Consider the following 21,770-nt stretch of genomic DNA (forward strand, 5'->3'; position numbering starts at 1 on the left):
CTGGCATCAATCAATTACAACTAATTTATCGTACGGAGCATCTTCTTCATTCTTTGGTCAGGGTTACCCTTCTCGATTTTTCTATTGAGAAATGATCGGATACATATGTAGAATATCCAACCTCTCTAATAAAGATGGGTCAAACCATAATTATTGCATTCCGTACACCAATTTACAACAGTATAAATCATATTAAGCCCATGGTTAAAAGACTTCGCAGCTTAGACCCACTTGCTTTGTCCTGGGTAGAACCTGGCCTCGCCTCAGTTGTGGGTGACTCATGGTGTTGAACCAGATGGGGTGCTACTGAGTCTGAGTTGACTTCGATGTGTCACATAAGATTATTTATTTTTTCACACACACTTCTCCCCCACACACTCACAACCTCACACACATACCCACCTAATTCACTCTTGTACACTCGCATCACAAAGAGTTCTCGAACCATGACACCATTGCAAGTGATTAGTAAAACCATTGTATTGCAATCCTTGGTGAAACTGCATGCAGCCATTTCTAAAGTTGCATTTTCCATAAAGCCACTGCAAGTTTTACGGTGAATAGAGCTACAAAGTACTATGAGTACAAATGGCATGTGAACGCAAGCTCATTAACCTTACAAAGGATGCAAACCATCTATATTATGGACCACAAAGTGGACCTCCAAAAACCTGTCCATTGGTCGGGTCAAAGGTTTCATATATTTTATGCATCATGTTTTTTACGCTGTTAGAAGGGTAAATTTGTAATTTTCTTTTAATGCCATCAACGCTCAAACCCAAATTAGCAATGATGCACCTAACCCAAATCTCTCTCTCTCTCTCTCTCTCTCTCTCTCTCTCTCCCCCCTCCATCCATCAGTTTTGCCCATTCACATTAGGACATGTCCAAAACTGAGAAAAATCCAAGACCAAAGTGGGTCACATAACAGGAAATAGCTTAGATAGATGTTGAGGGTCAAATATTGCATATTAGACCCTAGTTATTGCTTGGATTTATAAACATGGTACTGTTTAACGGCCCTATTTTAATCATGTTTATGATGCAGAGTGTATTTAGGAGCCTAGACTGAAAATTGGTACTAAAAGCGCGGATTTGATGCTCTTAAGCCACCAAGGCAAGGGACGGACCCCAAAAGACTGAGATCAAACAAATTACATGCCAGAGATCCGAGAAAATCAGGCCACTCACGTAAAACGGGCCCTAAAATCATCCAAAATACGAGATCACAGGGTTCCCACTATCCGTTCGGCTCGAGACTTCATATATGGTTTGAGAACTATAAATTAACCATAAAAATAAAATTTCAACCACTGGATCCTTGTGAAAGTGGTCCAAAGGATAGATCATACCCTTAAATCCTGATTTGGGGCCCGCCTAATATTTGGATAGGCTTCAAATTCTTTTTAAATCCATTAAATGAGGTGATAAAATAAATGGATGGCTTGAATTTTTCATATAATCACCATGGGACCCACATGTGCGTTGCACGTGTATAGTGTGGTGCTCCAGCCGCACACTGGTTTTCAAGAACTCAGTCAGCAAGCGCTGACCGAGGATTTCTCAAAGAAATTTCAAAGATGCAACAATGCCTAACACACGCTGTCCAGTTTTTTATTGTGGGCCCTCGTCTAGGTAGCCTTTTGGCCCCATAGACTTGTATGCACGTGGATCATCGAAAAATACAGGATGAACGGTAAGTTAATTTTATACAGTGGACCGCACCAAAACTTGATAAAAACCACTCCATCCTAACTGCAATTTCACCAAAAATCCAATGAACGGGGTGGATTTTGCCGAAAACATCACCATGGGGCCCATCGAGCATCTCAGCGCAAGAAATTCGCAGGGAGCGTCTGGTGGAGGCGTCTGGTGCACTTGCCTAAACCTCTTAGCTAGGAGTAAGAGGTAAAGCTTATAGTGTGATTAGGATGATTGCTTTGCTTTGATTCATGTTTATTGAACTCTTTTGGATTCTAGTTTGACTATAAAGGCATACTTTTAGTTTTTAATGGTTTGTTGTGACTTAAATTACAATGGATCTGCGATAGCTTTAAGTATGTTCTCTCCATTATTGAGATTGTGAAATTAGTAAGACTTGTTGTTCACCATTGTCTCATGGGCATGGTAGGGTGACGAAATCCTTCCTAACATTTACAATTCTCTTATTATTGGCTGTGAGATTAGTAATTATTTGCCATCATCTCCTGACATGGTTAGATGACGGAATCACTTCCAAATCTTCACTAATTTTATCTGTTGATGATTAGATCCATGAGAAGTTTAGACATTTGACAAATCTCTTCTTACTAACTGGAAAAGACAGGGCTCTGATTTCAATTGTGTCTTTGAATTATGCAAGGTAGCTTCCCAATTACTACAAGTGGATCCTTGACGCCCTAGTTTCCTTCCTTTGAATTCTCTAAGTTTTAGATAAATATTTAATCATTATTCCCTCAACTATATACAATTTAGATTTCATTTTAATCTAGTTCTAGTTCTATTTAATTTCAGACTACGTACAGGTTTCGATCCTTTGGGATTTGACCTCGGTTTCACCGAGTTTATTACTACATCACAACCCTATACTTAGGGAGTGAACAATAGAACACCCACGTTTGCAACCTTCTCAAGGCCTATAATGATGTTTATATGCTATGCAAACTATTCATAAGGTTATTCTTATTGTGACAAACTGGAAAAAACCTTTTAAAAAAGAATAAAAAAGGAAAAAAAGAAAGAAAGAAAGAGAGACTATATATATTAGCCTGATTGAAAACTTCTGTTGTCCCTTGAGATTTCAATGGTGCGGTAAATCCCAACTACTTCCAATGGTGTGCCCAACTTGAATTTTGGATCTACCTCATTTTGTTTTATTTTGAATCATGACTTAAAATGAGCAATCACAACTGCTGAACCGAGTGGATGTCACATAGACATTATGGCTGCCCTACACGACTTCCGCTTGCGAGAACATTTCAAGAGATGAGAGGGACAAGCAATTCACATCCTTTATTTGCCTGTGGGTAGAAAGGTATAGTCAGTGTGGGCCATCTTATTGTGTGTATGCATTGCACCATGATGATTAGCTGCCAGATGTCTTCCATGTATAACACAAGTAGCTTGAGAGTTAAAAAACTTTGAGATTTAAAACAGCATAGGAGCGATATTGAACATGGGTGAGGATATTTATGTCAATTAAAAATTCTACGTGCTGATAAACCTATGGCTAAATACTCCATTACCAGTGGTGACGATTTCAGCTGTCTTATTATTATTATTATTATTATTATTATTTTTAATGCCTGTAGTCATCACTATTTCTTTACTATGTCCACCTACTCTATAAGTGTAGCTCATCATCTCTCTCCATATGAGTTTAATGCCTGTAGCCATCACCATTCCCTTGAAAGGATCACACAGTGCATCGGAGATGGGAATCAAAAACCTAAACCCAATGATGTAATCTTACACCCTCTAAGGGCGGCCGACCTCACCCAAGATGGTGCGGCCCTTACTGTGGGAACCCACCTTGATGTATGTAGTCTATATCCATGCCATTCATCCGTTTTTCCAGATCATTTAGGACATCCATCCAAAAATGAAGTAGATCCAATTCTCGGTGGACCGTACAACAGGAAGTAGTGGTGATTGAAGATTAATGCACCACCAAAGTTTTGGAGCAAATTGATTTTTGTTTTTTTCCCTTCATCCAAGTTTATGTGACCTTATCAACAGGTTGGATGGCAAATAAACATTACAGAAACATTACGGTGGACCCTAAGAAGTTTTTAATGGTAGGATGTTCCATCACCACGGTTTCCTATAGGATGGCCCAACTAAGGTTTGGATCTTCATTATTTTTGGCCTCAAGCCTTAAAATGATCTGGCAAATCGGATGGACTATGTGGATATAGAATTCATACATGAAGGCGCCCCAAATAACGTTGGGTGCCATTCGTTAGACTCACATGGTATGATAGCCCATAGACAAACATGCATACAGCTATATTCTGCGTGTGGCGTACGTGTAATCTAAATATGATCGTTCAAACAGTGGGCCCTAATAAACATGGGTATAGCCCCAAACATGTAATAAGATTGATTGGGCACATCCCCAGGCCCACTGCGAAAGTTCATCCAAACATGCAATACACTGTGGTTTGCCTCAAAACAGCGTTTAATCTTCAAACGCTCCCTTCTGAGGATGTGTCCAAATGGGCCTAAATCAGTTGGCCCAAAACTGACTCCATTGCCCAACCCAACCCACTTAAAATTAATCAAGACCAATCCTGACTGACCTGACCCATTGAATTGTCGTTGGGTAGGGTTTGATCAGTAACTTGATTCCCTGTGACAATACTCAGTTTCAACATGAATATGGTCCTAAAGGTATGCAAAACTCTGTCTATTTAGTGGACGCATATATAATATACATTTTGCATATGGATCCATGAATTTGTTTTGGGTTTTGGGCCAGAGAAAGTAGCCTCATTTAGCTCGGCCCATTGATAAGCTATATGGGATGGTTTGATTGGTTTGGGTTTGGTTTGGGTTTGGTACATACCAGACCCATATACTTAAATGGGCTCATTGTCTAACCCAAAGCCCATACCACTCCCCATTTTAGCATGATCCAAACCCGCCTCAGAAGTGTGTCGGGCCAGTTGACTCGCCAGCCGATCTGACCCCACTGTGATGTGTACGTGGCATCCACTCTATCCATCCTTTGTGGCAAATCATGTCAGAACGTGAGTCCAAAAAATAAGATTGATCCAAAACTAACGTGGGTCACACAACAGGGGAAAGAGGAAAGTGATATTGGGGCGTTATTGTTGAGTATTTTTGGGGCAATTCAAACTTTTCAAGCTTGTATTTGGTTTTTCAATTCGTCTTGGTAAGACTATACTTATAGATGGGTTGGATCTCATGTAACATCTTAGTGGGCCTCCGGACATCTCAGTGGGCCAGGAGGTGGTTTCAACGGTGAGCATCTCCATCCCTACTGTTCCCTATGGTCAGTCACACTTTAGCCTGCAGGTCTAACACGTGTACAACGGATGTGGACACTGATTACCTGCAGCGGAGGCTCTGTGGGTCCCACTTTTAATGTATGTGTTATACCCGCACCTTTCATCCCTTTCTCCTTCTCACTTCAAGCCATGAGCCATAAAAGGATAAAAGGCTCAAGTAGATCACAGTTGAAATCTTCGTAGGGCCAACTGTAATGTTTATTTTCTATCCAACCTGTTCATAAGGTCACGTATACGTGGACGAAGGGAAAACATAAATATCAGCGTGATCCTAAACTTCAGTGGCCCCAGAGGTTTTTAGCGGTAGGCATTCAAACCCACTGTTTCCTGTGGTGTGGCCCAGTTGAGCATTCGATCATCCTCATTTTTGGTTTCACTATATAAAATAATTTTTGAAAACGGATGGACGGCATGGATAAAACACTTACATCACGGTGGGACCCACAGAGCCCTTAACAGGACTGTCGGTCTCTAGCTAGGCCCTGGTGAGGGTAGTACCCAATCCCTGCCGTCTTTATCTCCATTGTTTCCCCTGGAGGTCGCATGAGCTTTTTAACTGTCTGATATTTGTGCTCGTGTACTAAAATAAACTTAAAAACAGATTATGAGAGTCGATATAACGTATACATGCAACAGGGTGGACCCACGGAGATTACTGTGTGCTGTATGTAGGGCTGAAAGTCGGGCGGGTTCAACCCGACTGACCCGTGACCGGCCGACATTGGGTTGGGCTCAGATGGGATGTGTTGGGTTTGGTCTCAAGCTTGGGCTATATAAATACCGACCTAATAAAGGTTGGGTTAGGCTTGGGTTGAGGGATCGGGTTGACCGACCCAACTTGAACCCGATTGTTATATAAGTTATAAATGATAATTGAGTATGGGTCGTCTGTGTTGAAGGCAATAGGAAATTCTAGTGCCGTCAGGTCTTATTGGTCCACACCATTTCTGATGACTTAAGCTAACAAGATATGCTAGATTTCTCTCTCAAATAGATTATGTACTGCACAACATGACTTTTAAATGAGTAGACCTATATTTTAGCTTGTTTGTTTAGAAAAAATGAAGTTATTTATCATAAATAACAACATATATAATTAATAAAATCATAGGTACAAAAAAGAAAACATGTATTGTAATATAATAGACTAATGTAATAACGAAAGTATTAGCATGTATCCACTTGACTAACCTGATTAACCCGACCGAGCCCGCTTAGGTTGGGATTGGGTTGAGAATTTCTAATCCGAGGTTGGGTTGGGTTGGATTGGATTAGGGTTGAGTTACAGGAACCTTGGGTTAACCCGGCCCAACCCGCCGGATTTTCAGCCCTAGCTGTAGGCAAACAACTACCATGGACGATGGATGCTCGGACCAAAGGCAGGGGGCTGTCAGGTATAATCTCATACAAAGCATGTTAGAACTTACACTACCAATCAAATGGGCCATCTCTACCTACCTACTAATCAAATCCTGCCCCGCACAGTAGGAAAGTACGCAATTATGTCGTTCGATGATACGCTGATGTGGAAATCATTTGAGATTTCAGTCCTTTTCATGAACCAGTGGGCTGGCAAATATTCCTTAGGAGGAACTCCCTTCCGCAATTAATAAGGTGGGAGCGGGGGACAAACGTGCAGAAGGGAAAATGCTACAGAAGAAAATGGACAACCAATGGTACACATTCACACGCACGTTTCGCCCACTAGATTAGTGGGCCAGCTTGATTTTTGGCCTAAAATGCATCCACTACAGGGCCTACCCGATGAACGTCCCTGATCTAGCACGTGTGATCCGAATGCATGTGGCACGTTGTAATGCGTACTCCACTAGAAAGTAGGGACCTGGCTCTGCACATTTCAAGTTTTATGATAAATGAAAAGTCCAATAACATTTTAACCTAAAGAGTGCAGATCCTCTGCGTCCCGGAGGCAGGAACTCCCTGCCTCCAGCGTAAAGGTGGGCAAAATGAACCCGGTCCGGCGGATCCGACCCGATCCACCTCAATTCGAACAGAACCAATGGCTTGAATCGGTTAGGTTAGGGTAGGATTGGTCAGATTCGAACGACAATCGTATCGGATTAGGGTATGTAGCAAATCCGATCAAACCGAACCGAAATCCGATCCATTTGGATCTGACCTGATTTGATTCGGACCGCACCGGTGTAGTTACTAGTAAAAAAAAAACCCACCCAACCCATCTCTCTCTCTCTCTCTCTCTCTCTCTCTCTCTCACACACACACACACACACACAGATTCATCAGCAATGGCGTCTGTAAGCACCATCATACCCCAACGATTCCTCGACATCTTAAGACCCACGTCAGGTACAAAACCCAACTTCGAATTCCCGTAAATGGTATCTCAGGATCCTCTCTCCCAAGTTGCTGTGAACACCGCAACGCTTCAAAATCCCATCTATTCAGCTCAAAAAATAGAGAACTTGGAAGAAGGATTGGCTACTCCCCTTGACTCCAGCCCGTGGCTGATGGTCGGTGCTCTGTGGACCCCACCATGATGTAGGTGTTTCATACATTCTGTTCATCCATTTTATAGATCATTTTAGGGCTTTATATAAAAAAAAGATAGGGATATAAATCCAAGGTGGACCACACCACAGGAAAACAATGATGATTGGATATCCACCATTATAATCCTCCTAAGGCCCACTGTACTATTTATTTGACATCTAATCTGTTGATTAGGTCATAAGGACTCAGATGAAGGGAAACAACAAATATCAGCTTGATCAAAAACTTTTATAGCCTCCAAAACGTTTTTAATGGTCAATGTTCATTCAATACTGTTTCCTATAATGTGGTCCACTTGAGATTTCGATATACCTCATTTTTTTTCTAATAACATAAAATGATCTATAAAAATAGATGGAGGGCATGGATGAAACACATACATCATGGTGGGGTCCACAGAGCGATGACTGGTGGCAATGGAGTAGCCCGTCCGTTTCCAGTACAGCGCTACAGCTGTACTGGTGTGTGACGCGTTTGGCAGCGGATTGCATACTGAGTAAACTCCGTGGGCCCCAATTTCATTCATACATTGTATCCACTCCGTCTATCTCTTTTAACACATAATTTTAGAGATTTATCTCAAAAATGGAGTATATCCAAAGCTCAAATGGACCACACCACCAGAAACAATGTGAATTGAACATTTACCGTTGAAAAATTCTTGGGGACAGTCGAAGTTTTAGATCAAGCTGATATTTGTGTTTCACCTTCAAGTATTCACGCCACTCATATGACGGTTAGGCCTACCATTAACCCATTGTTGAGGGTCGAATATTGCATATCAGACCCCGATTACTGCCTGATTTTACATACACGATAATGCCTAATATTATAATTTAATCGTGTTTTTTGTTGCAGGATGTAATAAGGAGCTTTGGCTGGAAAAGAGTATTAAAAGCATAGATTTAACGCTCCGAAGTCACCAGAGCAAGGAATGGACTCCAGGGGACCGAGATCGATAGATATACATACCAGAGATCCGAGAAAATTGAGAAACTGAAGCTTAAGTGGCCTGAAAGTTAGTCAGAATGCAAGATCATAGGGTTTCCACCATCCACTCGGCTCGAAACTTCATACGTGGCCTGAGGACCATAAATGAACCGTACATGTATAATTTCATCCATTGGATCGCTGTGGAAGTGGCCCAACGGACATTTTCGCCCACAATTTACTGATCTGGGGCTCACCTGATCTCTGGATACGCCTCATCTTCGGTCTCGACGCCTTAAATCATGTGAAGAACCAGATGGACGGAGGAGATTTTGTACACACACCATGATGGACCCCATGTGCATTGCATGTGTACAGTCTGCAACTCAAAGTCGGTCAGCAGGCGCTGACCGACACAAACTCAAATTCTTCAATTACGCAACAGCGTAACGCTGTCCAGCTGTCGGTTTGCTTAGTGGGCCCCACTCATCATGTAATTAGCAGATCCAGGCCGTCCATTAAGATTTCAAAGGCTGTATTACCAACGCCTAGGTGACAGAATTTTAGGAGATGGCATATATCAGATTTCAACTGTCAAAATGGAAGATGGACGGCAGTGAGAAAACTCTTGTGGGCCACGCATAAAACAATTCAAAACTATCCATTCCCTAATGGATTTTTGAAAGGATCATAATGGACGGAGTGGATTTTTCAAAAAGATGTCTAATTGGGGCCCACCATCATCTCAGCGCACGAAGAGCGAACGCTCTGTTCGCTCGTGATCGGAAGATCGGGGCCATTTTCCATTTGTGGCAAGGAACTGTTCAATGATCTGAACCGTTCAGAAGTCTCCAACGATCCAGCTCATGCACACCTAGGAGAGCGAATTTGAAGAGAGCTGCATGATCAGTTCTTCATCGTTTAAACGCAACTCGGACGACGATCTAAAAAGCTCAGGTGGGCCACACCAAAACAGACGAAAAATGGCCATGTACGACCGGTTTTCCGTGTACAGTCCAATGAATGGACCCGATCTCGCGAGAAGATCCAAGAAATGGGCCCACCATCATCCCAGCGCAGGCCGTGTGTCCAAGTAGAGCCCGGGCGCTGCTGTTTCTGTGGCTGCGTAAACAGACTTGCGCAAGGAGTTTCAGAGGGGTGCGGAGCATACAATCTGACTCCAGCCAGGCCTCTCCGCTACTACTAGCAGACTTTATAAGCAAAAGAGGGACAGGAGCAGCAACGGCTTGAACGGGAGAGGAAAACGGAGCAGGGTTGCTGAGCCGTGAAGAGAGTGCTGCTGTAGAGTTTTGGAGGGACAGGAGGAGTTGGGCTTGGACGGCTGCACAAGGAGAAGACAGGGAGCTTGACTTTCTGCTGAAGACGAGAGAGAGAGAAAAGATGAGAGAGAAAAGATAAGAAGTTTTTCTTATTTTTCTTTTATTTTTCGTTTTCTTTTTCTTTTTATTTGCTTTGAGTTCAAGCCATTCATGTCTGGCTGAACCTCTTAGCTAGGGCTAAGAGGTGAAGCCTGTAGCGTGATGGGAGACTGTTATTATGCCTTTTATTTAGACTGAATTAAATTTTGATTTAATTATGAGAATATTTTTAGTCTTTAATGGCCTGTTGTGACTGACATTACAATAGGTTTGCAATGGCTTTGAGTATTTCCTTTTCCGTATTTTGATTGTGACGTCAGGAAGCCCTGTTGTTCGCCATCGTCTCCTGGGCATGGCTGGATGGCGGTATCCTTCCTAACCTTCACAATCATCTGATTGGTTGGTAATTGGTTTAATTTTGTTGTTTGCTCTGTCTCCTGGGCATGGTTTGATGATAGAATCCATTCTGATTCATATTCCTTTCATCACATGAAGACTAAATCAAGTAGGTTCAGCTTGATTTCCATGAATCTTAATGCAGGCATAAGATCTCCCTGATCCCTACAAGTGGATCCTCTGAATCCCTAGTTTCTTTCCTCTGAATTCCTTAAGTGATTAGATAATTATTCTACAATTACTCTTTAAATTCTATTTGGTTTAGATCACATCTTAGTCTAGTTCTAGTTCTACTTGGTTTCAGATAACGTACAGGTATCAGTCCCTGTGGATTCGACCTCGGTCTTACCGAGTTTATTACTACATCACAACCCTATACTTGGGGAGTGAACAAGTTTTTGGCGCCGTTGCCGGGGACTGACAGTTACGTTTTTCTGAAATTAATTAGTTTTAGAATTAGTTTAGGATTAGGATTTTACTAACTTTAGGCTAAAGGTTTATATTTTATTTTATTTTTAAACTAACTTGTTTCCATATTTTGTAGGATCCTGACATAAGTTCCTAAATTGGTAATTCCTTCATAAATTCTCTACTTTTCCTCTTTTAAAGTTAGGGTTTAAATTTTTCTAATTCTAGTATTTTCCTATTTGTAGGAAATAGTTTATTTTTAGAAATCTTCCTCTTTTGTTTTTAGAAACTTGGTTAGTTATTCCCCTTTTTAGAAATTAACTTTCTATTTCTATTTTTAGTTACTTTCTAATTGTAGAATTTTAGTTTAGAAACTAACCTTCCTATTTTGTAGGCTTTAAGATAGAAATTTCTAATTCAGTAAGCTCCTTCTCTACTTTCTATTTTTCAGTTCTCTTTTTAATTTACTTTCTAGTTTAGGGCTCTCTTCTTTTAGAAGCTAGTTCACTTCTATCTTTCTTTTAAAGGATTGTTCTTCTCTTTTTAGAATCTAACTTATTTTATTTTATTTTGCAGGTCTTCAACTTAGGGCCTCCAATTTGGTAACTCCTTTCCAACTCTCTCTCTCCTTCTTTCTAGATTTTCTTTTCGTTCGAATTTGATTGAGGGCTGCGAGTGTTTCATGCCCAAGTGGGCCCGTGACGACACTCGACGTCTCTTGACTGAAGGAGGATTGGTTGAGGGGTTGACTATCCATCACAGGACTAGACACCGCTCGAAATCCCCTGAGTTAACTAAAGTTATGGCTGAAGACCAACCTCCTCTACTTCCACCCAGGGTGGAGGATACCCAAGATGAGAATGAGGTGCAACAGGCACCCCCGCCTCATACTTTACGAGATTATCTACAACCGGCGGGAGTGAGTACGCCCTCATGCATGATTTTCCCTGAAAACACAGGACAAATGGACATCAAGCCAGGAGTTATCCAACTCCTTCCCAAATTCCATGGACTTGAATCAGAGAGTCCATATTTTCATTTGAAAGAGTTCGATGAGATTATAGCTACATTATGTTTTCCTAATGTATCTGAGGATACAATTAGGCTGAAACTCTTTCCTTTTTCCTTAAAAGAGAAAGCTAAGATGTGGTTACATTCACTGCGTCCTAGATCCATTAGCACATGGAACGACATGCAGAGGGAATTCATAAAAAAATTCTTCCCACATCATAAAACGATTACCCTCAGAAAAGCAATCATGAACTTTGCCCAAAAGGAAGATGAAACATTCTTCCAATGTTGGGAAATGTTCAAAGATTTGGTCAGTTCATGCCCACAACACGGATTTGAAACGTGGCACATTACAAATTTTTTCTACGATGGACTGACATCTTCCATGCGCCAAATGGTCGAGACAATTTGTAATGGAGAGTTCATTAATAAAGATGTTGACGAGGTATGGGATTACCTCGATAGTCTTGCTGAAAAAACACAATCCTGGGACTATTACCCAAAGTCAAACACCACGTCTAGGCCGACTCAATTAAAGGAGAAAGGTGGATTATATCTCTTGAAAGAAGAGGATGATCTCAAGTGTAAAGTGACTACGCTCATAAGGAAAGTTGAGGCCATGGAAGGAAAGAAGGATAAAGTTAATGAAATTGTTTGCGGCATCTGTGATTGCAACATTCATACAACTAAAAATTGTCCTACAATACCTGCCTTTCGAGGAGTGTTGAATGAACAAGCTAATGCCGTAAACAACTATCAAAGACCTTTTATTGGACCTAACTCCAATACATACAATCCTGGCTGGAAAAATCATCCAAACTTTAGTTGGAGGAATGGACAAACGGCTACTCCTCTAGGTTTCTTCAATCAAAATCCAAATCAAGTGAAACCTCAAGAGGAACCGGTTCAAAATTCCATACAAGAGCTGGCTCAGGCAATGCGGAAAATTACAGATTTTATGCAAAAGATAGATTCTCGTACGACGGTTATAGAAAAGGGGATGCTTCCTGCACAACCTCTCCTCAATCCTAAACCGCAGTACGAGATTAATGATCCCAGCTCTTCAAATCAGATGGGGCATGCTAAATCCATCACCACTCTTAGGAGTGGGAAGATCATTGATAAAACTCTTCCGGTTAGACCCGAAAAACCTCAAGAACCAGAAGAGGACAACAATGATGGAGCTAGTGATGCCCCACAAAAATTAGAACCGGAACTTCTAGAGAAGCCAGTTGCTCCGTTCCCCCAACGGTTGGTTTCACCAAAACCTCTTTCTAACTCTCAGGATATCCTAGAGGTGTTGAAACAAGTGAAAGTCAACATTCCTCTACTTGATGTCATGAAACAGATTCCTTCATATGCCAAATTTCTGAAAGACTTACGCACGACCAAAAGATGGAAAATTATTCAAAAGAAAATCTTCTTGACTGAGAAAGTGAGTGTCATCCTGAAGCGAGACGTGCCACAGAAATTCAAGGATCCCGGTAGCCCAACCATATCATGTGTAATCGGGAACCATCGAATTGATCATGCACTTCTTAACTTATGAGCGAGCGTCAATCTGATTCCCTATTCGGTATACAAACAGATAGGTTTGGGTGAATTAAAACCCACCCTAACCACACTACAACTTGCTGATCACTCTGCTCGTGTACCAAGAGGGATAATTGAGGATGTGTTAGTCCAGGTCGATAGATTTTATTACCTTGTAGATTTTATCATCCTGGACACCGAACCCATCAATAACATGAGCACTCAGATTCCCGTCATTCTTGGTCGTCCTTTCCTTGCCACGTCAAATGCAATTATCAATTGCAGGAATGGTGTCATGACTATGTCTTTTGAAAATTTGACATTAGAGTCAAATATTTTTTCAATAACGGCAGCAACTCAGAGGATGATGACGATTTTCACGACATTAACATGATTGACTCTTTCGTGGAAGATACGACACCGCTGACCTTATCCTCCGATCATCTGGAGACGTGCCTGGCCCACTCCCATGATTTTGATGATGACATGATTAGGGAGACGTGTGCCTTGCTTGATACTGCACCGGTACTTGAAGTTAACCGGTGGAGGCCACAATTTGAAGAATTGCCATAAACCGATGTAGTGCCTCTACCGTCTAACCTCAAGCCGCCAAAGCTTGACCTAAAACCTTTACCCTCTGACTTGAAATATGCCTATTTAGGTCAAGATGAGACATACCCGGTGGTGATCTCTGCCCACCTAGAGAAAGAATAGGAGAGTATGCTCATATCTACTCTCATTGAGCATAAAGGAGCCCTGGGATGGACGATAGCGGACCTCAAGGGAATCGATCCCTTGATTTGTACTCACCGCATATATCTCGAGGATAATGCAAAAACCGCTCGGCAACCACAACGTAGACTAAATCCAAACATGAAGGAAGTGGTTAAGGCCGAGGTTCTTAAACTATTGGACGTGGGTATCATATACCCTATATCTGATAGTCAATGGGTGAGTCCAACTCAAGTGGTCCCTAAGAAGTCCGGAATCACCATCGTAGCCAATGCTAATAATAAACTCGTGCCAACTAGAGTCACTACTGGTTGGAGAATGTGCATTGACTACAGGAAGTTGAATACTGTCACAAGGAAAGACCACTTTCCTTTACCATTCATTGATCAGATCCTGGAAAGGTTAGCTGGTCATTCCTATTACAGTTTCCTTGACGGATATTCGGGCTACAACCAGATAGAGATAGCCCCTGAAGACCAGAAAAAGACCACATTTACATGTCCATACGGCACCTTTGCCTACCGAAGGATGCCATTCGGACTATGTAATGCCCCTGCCACCTTTCAGCGATGTATGCTTAGTATCTTTTCTGATATGGTGGGGCAATATCTAGAGGTCTTCATGGACGATTTCTCTGTTTACGGTCCATCTTTCAGCAAATGCTTGGAAAGTCTTAAATGTGTGCTGAAAAGATGTGAAGAGAAGAACTTGGTACTTAATTGGGAGAAGTGCCATTTCATGGTTCAGAAGGGAATTGTCCTTAGGCATATCATCTCGTCTAAGGGAATCGAGGTAGATAAGGCAAAAATCGATCTTATCTCTAACCTACCTCCACCCAAGAACATCAGAGACGTGCGATCCTTCTTAGGACACGCAGGATTTTATAGGCGATTCATAAAGGACTTTAGTCTCCTCTCTCGTCCTTTATGTACTCTTCTTCAAAAGGATGCTCCGTACGAGTGGACTGAGCAATGCCAGGAAGCTTTCACCAAGCTTAAGGGCACGTTAACCACTGCAACTATCATGCAGCCACCCGACTGGAGCCTTCCTTTTGAGCTTATGTGCGATGCTTCTGATTATGCTCTTAGGGCGGTCCTAAGCCAGAGAAAAGATAAGAGGCCCTACGTCATTCCTTACGCGAGTAGGACTCTAAATCCTGCCCAAGTGAACTACTCGACTACAGAAAAGGAACTCTTAGCCGTAGTGTTCGCCTTGGACAAATTTAGGTCCTACCTGATCGGATCCAAGATATCTATACAGATCATGCGGCACTGAAGTATCTTCTTTCTAAGAATGATTCTAAGCCCCGCTTGATACGATGGATTCTTCTACTCCAAGAATTTGATTTGGAAATTAAAGATAAAAAGGGAGTAAAAAACGTTGTGGCCGATCACCTTTCTCGCCTTAATACCTCTGATCCCCTTGAGACGACCCATATCAACGACATGTTTCCTGATGAACAACTGTTCAGAGTCTCCCATTCACCTTGGTTCGCTGATATTGCTAATTATCTTGCTACAGGTGCCATACCGACATAGTGGACTGCGCAAGATAAGAAGAAATTCTTCACCGAGGTGCGCAACTTTTTCTGGGATGATCCTTATTTATTTAAATATTGCCCAAACTAAATCCTAAGGAGATGTGTACCAGACGATGAGCATCAGAGCGTCATCTCCTTCTGTCACTCACAGGCCTGTGGTGGTCACTTTTCTGCTAAAAAGACCACGGCCAAGATTCTGCAGTGTGGCTTTTACTGGCCCACTATGTTTAGGGACACTCATGAGTTTTGCAAAGCTTGTGAGCGTTGTCAGAAATTGAGAGCATTGTCCCGTCGAAATATGATGCCTTTGAATCCCATCCTTATTATTGAAGCATTTGATTGCTGGAGCATCGATTTCATGGGACCATTCCCCCAATCGTTTGGAAATCTATACATTTTGCTCGCCATGGATTATGTCACTAAATGGATTGAAGCGATTCTGTGTCGAACTAATGACCATCGCACGGTCATTAAATTTCTAAAAGAAAACATCCTTTCTCGATTCGGAACGCCTCGAGCCATCATTAGTGATGGGGGCTCACACTTTTGTAATGAACCATTTGAGAGCTTAATGAAGAAATATGGTATCTCTCATAAGGTGAGCACCCCGTACCACCCACAGACAAGTGGGCAAGCCGAGATTTCTAATAGGGAAATTAAACACATTTTGGAGAAAACGGTTAACCCTGATCGTAAGGATTGGTCAATCCGATTGACCGATGCCTTATGGGCATACCGTACTGCCTTTAAAATCCCTATTGGAATGTCTCCCTTTAGACTTGTCTATGGGAAAGCTTGTCACTTGCCTGTGGAGCTGGAACATAAAGTGTACTGGGCGATCAAAAATCTTAATTTCAATCTGGACAACGCTAGCTCGTTACGCAAACTTCAATTGAATGAACTTGAGGAAATCCGGAATGATGCGTACGATAATTCGAGAATTTACAAGGACAAGATGAAAGCATTTCATGACCAACACATTTTGTGAAAATCATTCACGCCTGGTCAGAAGGTCCTTTTGTACAATTCTCGATTACATCTCTTTCCGGGTAAGCTTCGATCTCGTTGGACCGGCCCTTACATTATTGTTACTATTTTTCCTTATGGGGCCGTTGAGATAAGAGATCTCGACAATGACAAGGAGTTTAAATTCAATGGACATCGATTGAAACCATTTGTCGAGAAATTTGATTCAGAGGACATGTCCATGCCTCTGACTGATCCTGTTTACCAGGATTGATCTCCTAGTCTGATGGAGGTATAGGTAGGTTTCCTGTTTTCTTAGGACTAGGGTAGTTGCTTTATTTGTCTGGCTGAAGACGGTAAACTTAGCGCTCCTGGGAGGCAACCCAGTTCTTCATTTCATGTCATTTTTATCATTAGTTAGTTTAATGTTTGTGGGTAACATTACTGCAAACCCTCACGAGACTATAACTCGTCCATTAGGGGCAACCTAGGGGTTTAAAGGCTTGTTGCATACGCTAAATGCAATCGAGAGCACCTATGAAAGTGGTATAGGTAGGATTTTATTTTTGATGCCTTTTCTCTCGTGCTGACCGACGCCCATGCTGCGATTTCTTGGAAAGCGTCTCTCGATTCATCATCCAGGTACTATCTTCCCATCACTTCTCATTTACTCATTTTGTCCCATATGCATTGCATGCTTATTTCTTTTACATTGAGGACAATGTAGATTTTAGGTTGGGGGTTGGGGAGATTAGGTTTCCTAATCAGTATCTTCTTAAGTCTTGAGCAGAAATTGTGAAAATTTTTAGATTTTTCTAGAATTTTGTATGAATTCAAAGCGATTTTGACGGTTATCTTGGATTTAGAATTACAAGATAAGTGATGTTGGAATTGATGACTCTTGGATTCAACTATTTGTTAGATTTCACAGTTAAGTTAGAACTATTAATCCATGATTAGAAGTTTTAAACATTGATTGAATCATAATTTTACATGTCACATCTCACTTACACATTAAGGAATCATTCGATATTGAAGGATTAATTTGGTGATCACTAAGCTTGAAAGGAACCAACCTGAGAAATTAAAAAGATTGGGCGAATGATTTTCACCATAGGTTTGCTCCCTACAGGTGTAGATTCGACTCCCTAAGGTTGACATCCATGAACTTTTTGGCGACCGGTCTTTACCATAGGTTTGCTCCCTATAGGTGTAGATTCGATTCTCCTCCTTGGCTGTACTTTTAAAAAGTTGACATAGTGTGAAAATCATCAAAAGTTGGAAGAATGAATCAAGCTTTGGTTTAGGTGTTGGTTATCACGAATTCTCTTGTGGTTACCAATGATATCCTGAAATAGAGAAATGAAGTTTAATAATGTTAAGCCGAGACTACACTATACACTCATAGAACTCAATATTTAGAATCGTTCTAATTAATGGATTAATATTAGAGCTTGATTATGAAGTTTACCATGAGCTTGATTTCAGGAGAAAGTAATGTCAACATTCATGAATCTTAGAATTCGAGTATCTGAATTGTTTTCATAAATCTCTTGAGTTTGTAGAAATTGTCCTGTAATTCTCAACTTATTTTTCGCATACTTTGCTCGGGACTAGCAAGATGCTGGTTGGGGGTTGTTTTGAGAGTCGAATATTGCATATCAGACCCCGATTACTGCCTGATTTTACGTACACGATAATGCCTAATATTATAATTTAATCGTGTTTTTTGTTGCAGGATATAATAAGGAGCTTTGGCTGGAAAAGAGTATTAAAAGCATGGATTTAACGCTCCGAAGTCACCAGAGCAAGGAATGGACTCCAGGGGACCGAGATCGATGGATATACATGCCAGAGATCCGAGAAAATTGAGAAACTGAAGCTTAAGTGGCCTGAAAGTTAGTCAGAATGCAAGATCTTAGGGTTTCCACCATCCACTCGGCTCGAAACTTCATATGTGGCCTGAGGACCATAAATGAACCGTACATGTATAATTTCATCCATTGGATCGCTGTAGAAGTGGCCCAACGGACATTTTCACCCACAATTTACTGATCTGGGGCCCAGCTGATCTCTGGATACGCCTCATCTTCGGTCTCGACGCCTTAAATCATGTGAAGAACCAGATGGACGGAGGAGATTTTGTACACACACCATGATGGACCCCATGTGCATTGCATGTGTATAGTCTGCAAGTGCACCAGTCGTGCACCCGTGCACTCAAAGTCGGTTAGCAGGCGCTGACCGACACAAACTCAAATTCTTCAATTACGCAACAGCGTAACGCTGTCCCGCTGTCGGTTTGCTTAGTGGGCCCCACTCATCATGTGATTAGCAGATCCAGGCCGTCCATTAAGATTTCAAAGGCTGTATTACCAACACCTAGGTGACAGAATTTTAGGAGATGGCATATATCAGATTTCAACCGTCAAAATGAAAGATGGACGACAGTGAGAAAACTCTTGTGGGCCATGCATAAAACAATTCAAAACCATCCATTCCCTAATGGATTTTTGAAAGGATCATAATGGATGGAGTGGATTTCTCAAAAAGATGTCTAATTGGGGCCCACCATCATCTCAGCGCACGAAGAGCGAACGCTCTGTTCGCTCGTGACTGGAAGATCGGGGCCATTTTGCATTCGTGGCAAGGAACGGTTTAATGATCTGAACCGTTCAGAAGTCTCCAACGACCCAGCTCATGCACACCTAGGAGAGCGAATTTGAAGAGAGCTGCATGATCAGTTCTTCATCGTTTAAACGCAACTCGGACGGCGGTCTAAAAAGCTCAGGTGGGCCACACCAAAACAGACGAAAAATGGCCATGTACGACCGGTTTTCCGTGTACAGTCCAATGAATGGACCCAATCTCGCGAGAAGATCCAAGAAATGGGCCCACCATCATCCCAGCGCAGGCCGTGTGTCCAAGCAGAGCCCGGGCGCTGCTGTTTTCGTGGCTGCGTAAACAGACTTGCGCAAGGAGTTTCAGAGGGGTGCGGAGCATACAATCCGACTCCAGCCAGGCCTCTCCACTACTACTAGCAGACTTTATAAGCAAAAGAGGGACAGGAGCAGCAATGGCTTGAACGGGAGAGGAAAACGGAGCAGGGCTGCTGAGCTGTGAAGAGAGTGCTGCTGTAGAGTTTTGGAGGGACAGGAGGAGTTGGGCTTGGACGGCTGCACAAGGAGAAGACAGGGAGCTTGACTTTCTGTTGAAAACGAGAGAGAGAGAAAAGATGAGAGAGAAAAGATAAGAAGTTTTTCTTAATTTTCTTATATTTTTCGTTTTCTTTTTCTTTTTATTTGCTTTGAGTTCAAGTCATTCATGTCTGGCTAAACCTCTTAGCTAGGGCTAAGAGGTGAAGCCTGTAGCGTGATGGGAGACTGTTATTATGCCTTTTATTTAGACTGAATTAAAATTTGATTTAATTATGAGAATATTTGTAGTCTTTAATGGCCTGTTGTGACTGACATTGCAATGGGTTTGCAATGGCTTTGAGTATTTCCTTTTCCGTATTTTGATTGTGACGTCAGGAAGCCCTGTTGTTCGCCATCGTCTCCTGGGTATAGCTGGATGGCGGTATCCTTCCTAACCTTCACAATCATCTGATTGGTTGGTAATTGGTTTAATTCTGTTGTTTGCTCTGTCTCCTGGGCATGGTTTGATGATAGAATCCATTCTGATTCATATTCCTTTCATCACATGAAGACTAAATCAAGTAGGTTCAGCTTGATTTCCATGAATCTTAATGCAGGCATAAGATCTCCCTGATCCCTACAAGTGGATCCTCTGAATCCCTAGTTTCTTTCCTCTGAATTCCTTAAGTGATTAGATAATTATTCCACAATTACTCTTTAAATTCTATTTGGTTTAGATCACATCTTAGTCTAGTTCTAGTTCTACTTGGTTTCAGATAACGTACAGGTATCAGTCCTTGTGGATTCGACCTCGGTCTTACCGAGTTTATTACTACATCACAACCCTATACTTGGGGAGTGAACAGGGGGCCTTCGAAAATTTTCAACGGTTGAAATCAATATTTTCACTTTTTCCAGTGGTATGGTTCACTTGAGCTTTCTATATGCATAAATTTTGGGATGAACTCATAAAATGATATGGAAAAACGATGGATGGCGTGGATAAACCACATGCATTCGTGGTGGGCCCAACTGAGTTTACTTAGTACAATAAGAGCGTACTGAGTAACTCAGTACGCAATCCGATTTCCTGGCATCCTCGTACTCCAGGCGCTCCTCGAGCTCCGAGTTGTACGAACGGTTCAAAGGAGATCAAAGTTATATGGCCCCCACAGTGATGTATTTATTATATCTACATCGTTCATATATTTTTATAGATCATTATAACGCATTATTCAAAAAATGAATAATATCCAAAGATCATCTGGACCACACCACAAATATCAGCAAAGAATGATTTTCACTGTTAAACCATTCGTGTGGTCCACTTGATAGTTGATTTGTCTTATTTTTCGTCTCAAGCCTTAAGATGAGCTTGCCAAATGGATGAACGGTTTGGATATAACAACTACCCCCTGATTAGATCCATAGAACTCGCTAACGTGGATACACAATTCGAATTCACCTTGCACAGGCCGTGCTTGCGTGAAAAGCAAGTAAATAGTTTCGTGAAGAGCAAGTAAACTTTAAAAGTTAAATAAAAATGTATACACAGAGACTGAAAGTTCTTTTAGAGCCATGTGGGGCCCACCTTGATGTATATATTTCATCTAAGCCGTTTATCTATTTTAAAATATTATTTTAGTCATTGGGCACAAAAAGGAGATATATTAAAGCTTAACTTAGACCACACCATATGAAATAATTTGATTCAATTCATACTGTTCGAATCGTATCTAATCCGATCCGTCTCGATTTTCTTGACCGAGGCGGACTAGGTTCGGGTAAGGTCAACCAAGCATCGGGTCTGTCCGAATCAGGTGACCCAGATTTGGTCTTGGATCGGATCGAGTTCAGGTCTAACCATTGAAAATTCGGATCTGATCCAGTTATACCTGATCCGATCCGATCAGGACCGATGCCCAACTCCACTCTAGCGTTTTCATTGTTCAACGTCACTATAAGTGCCACGTCATCAGATTTTTTAAATATATTAAAAAAAGTACATTTAATAAGAAGTATAACGGAGACGTTAAACGGAAGCGGTTTGCGTGCTAAGTAAATCAATATGGTAAACGTACTGAGTAAAGTCTGTGGAGCCCACTGTCATTCATGCATTGTATCAACTCCATCCATCTCTTTTATCATCTAATTTTAGGGTTTTACAACAAAA

General features: G+C 41.6%; 1 non-coding gene across 1 annotated transcript; it reads right to left on the bottom strand.

The window, feature by feature from the left end:
• Window positions 1-11,918: 11,918 nt before the first annotated feature.
• Window positions 11,919-12,025, bottom strand: LOC131238201 (small nucleolar RNA R71). The gene has a single exon (XR_009167611.1). It is a non-coding gene; the product is annotated as a small nucleolar RNA R71 (small nucleolar RNA).
• Between the last annotated feature and the right edge of the window lie 9,745 nt (window positions 12,026-21,770).

This window comes from Magnolia sinica, chromosome 2 (genome assembly GCF_029962835.1).
Source record: "Magnolia sinica isolate HGM2019 chromosome 2, MsV1, whole genome shotgun sequence".
Classification (NCBI taxonomy): domain Eukaryota; kingdom Viridiplantae; phylum Streptophyta; class Magnoliopsida; order Magnoliales; family Magnoliaceae; genus Magnolia; species Magnolia sinica.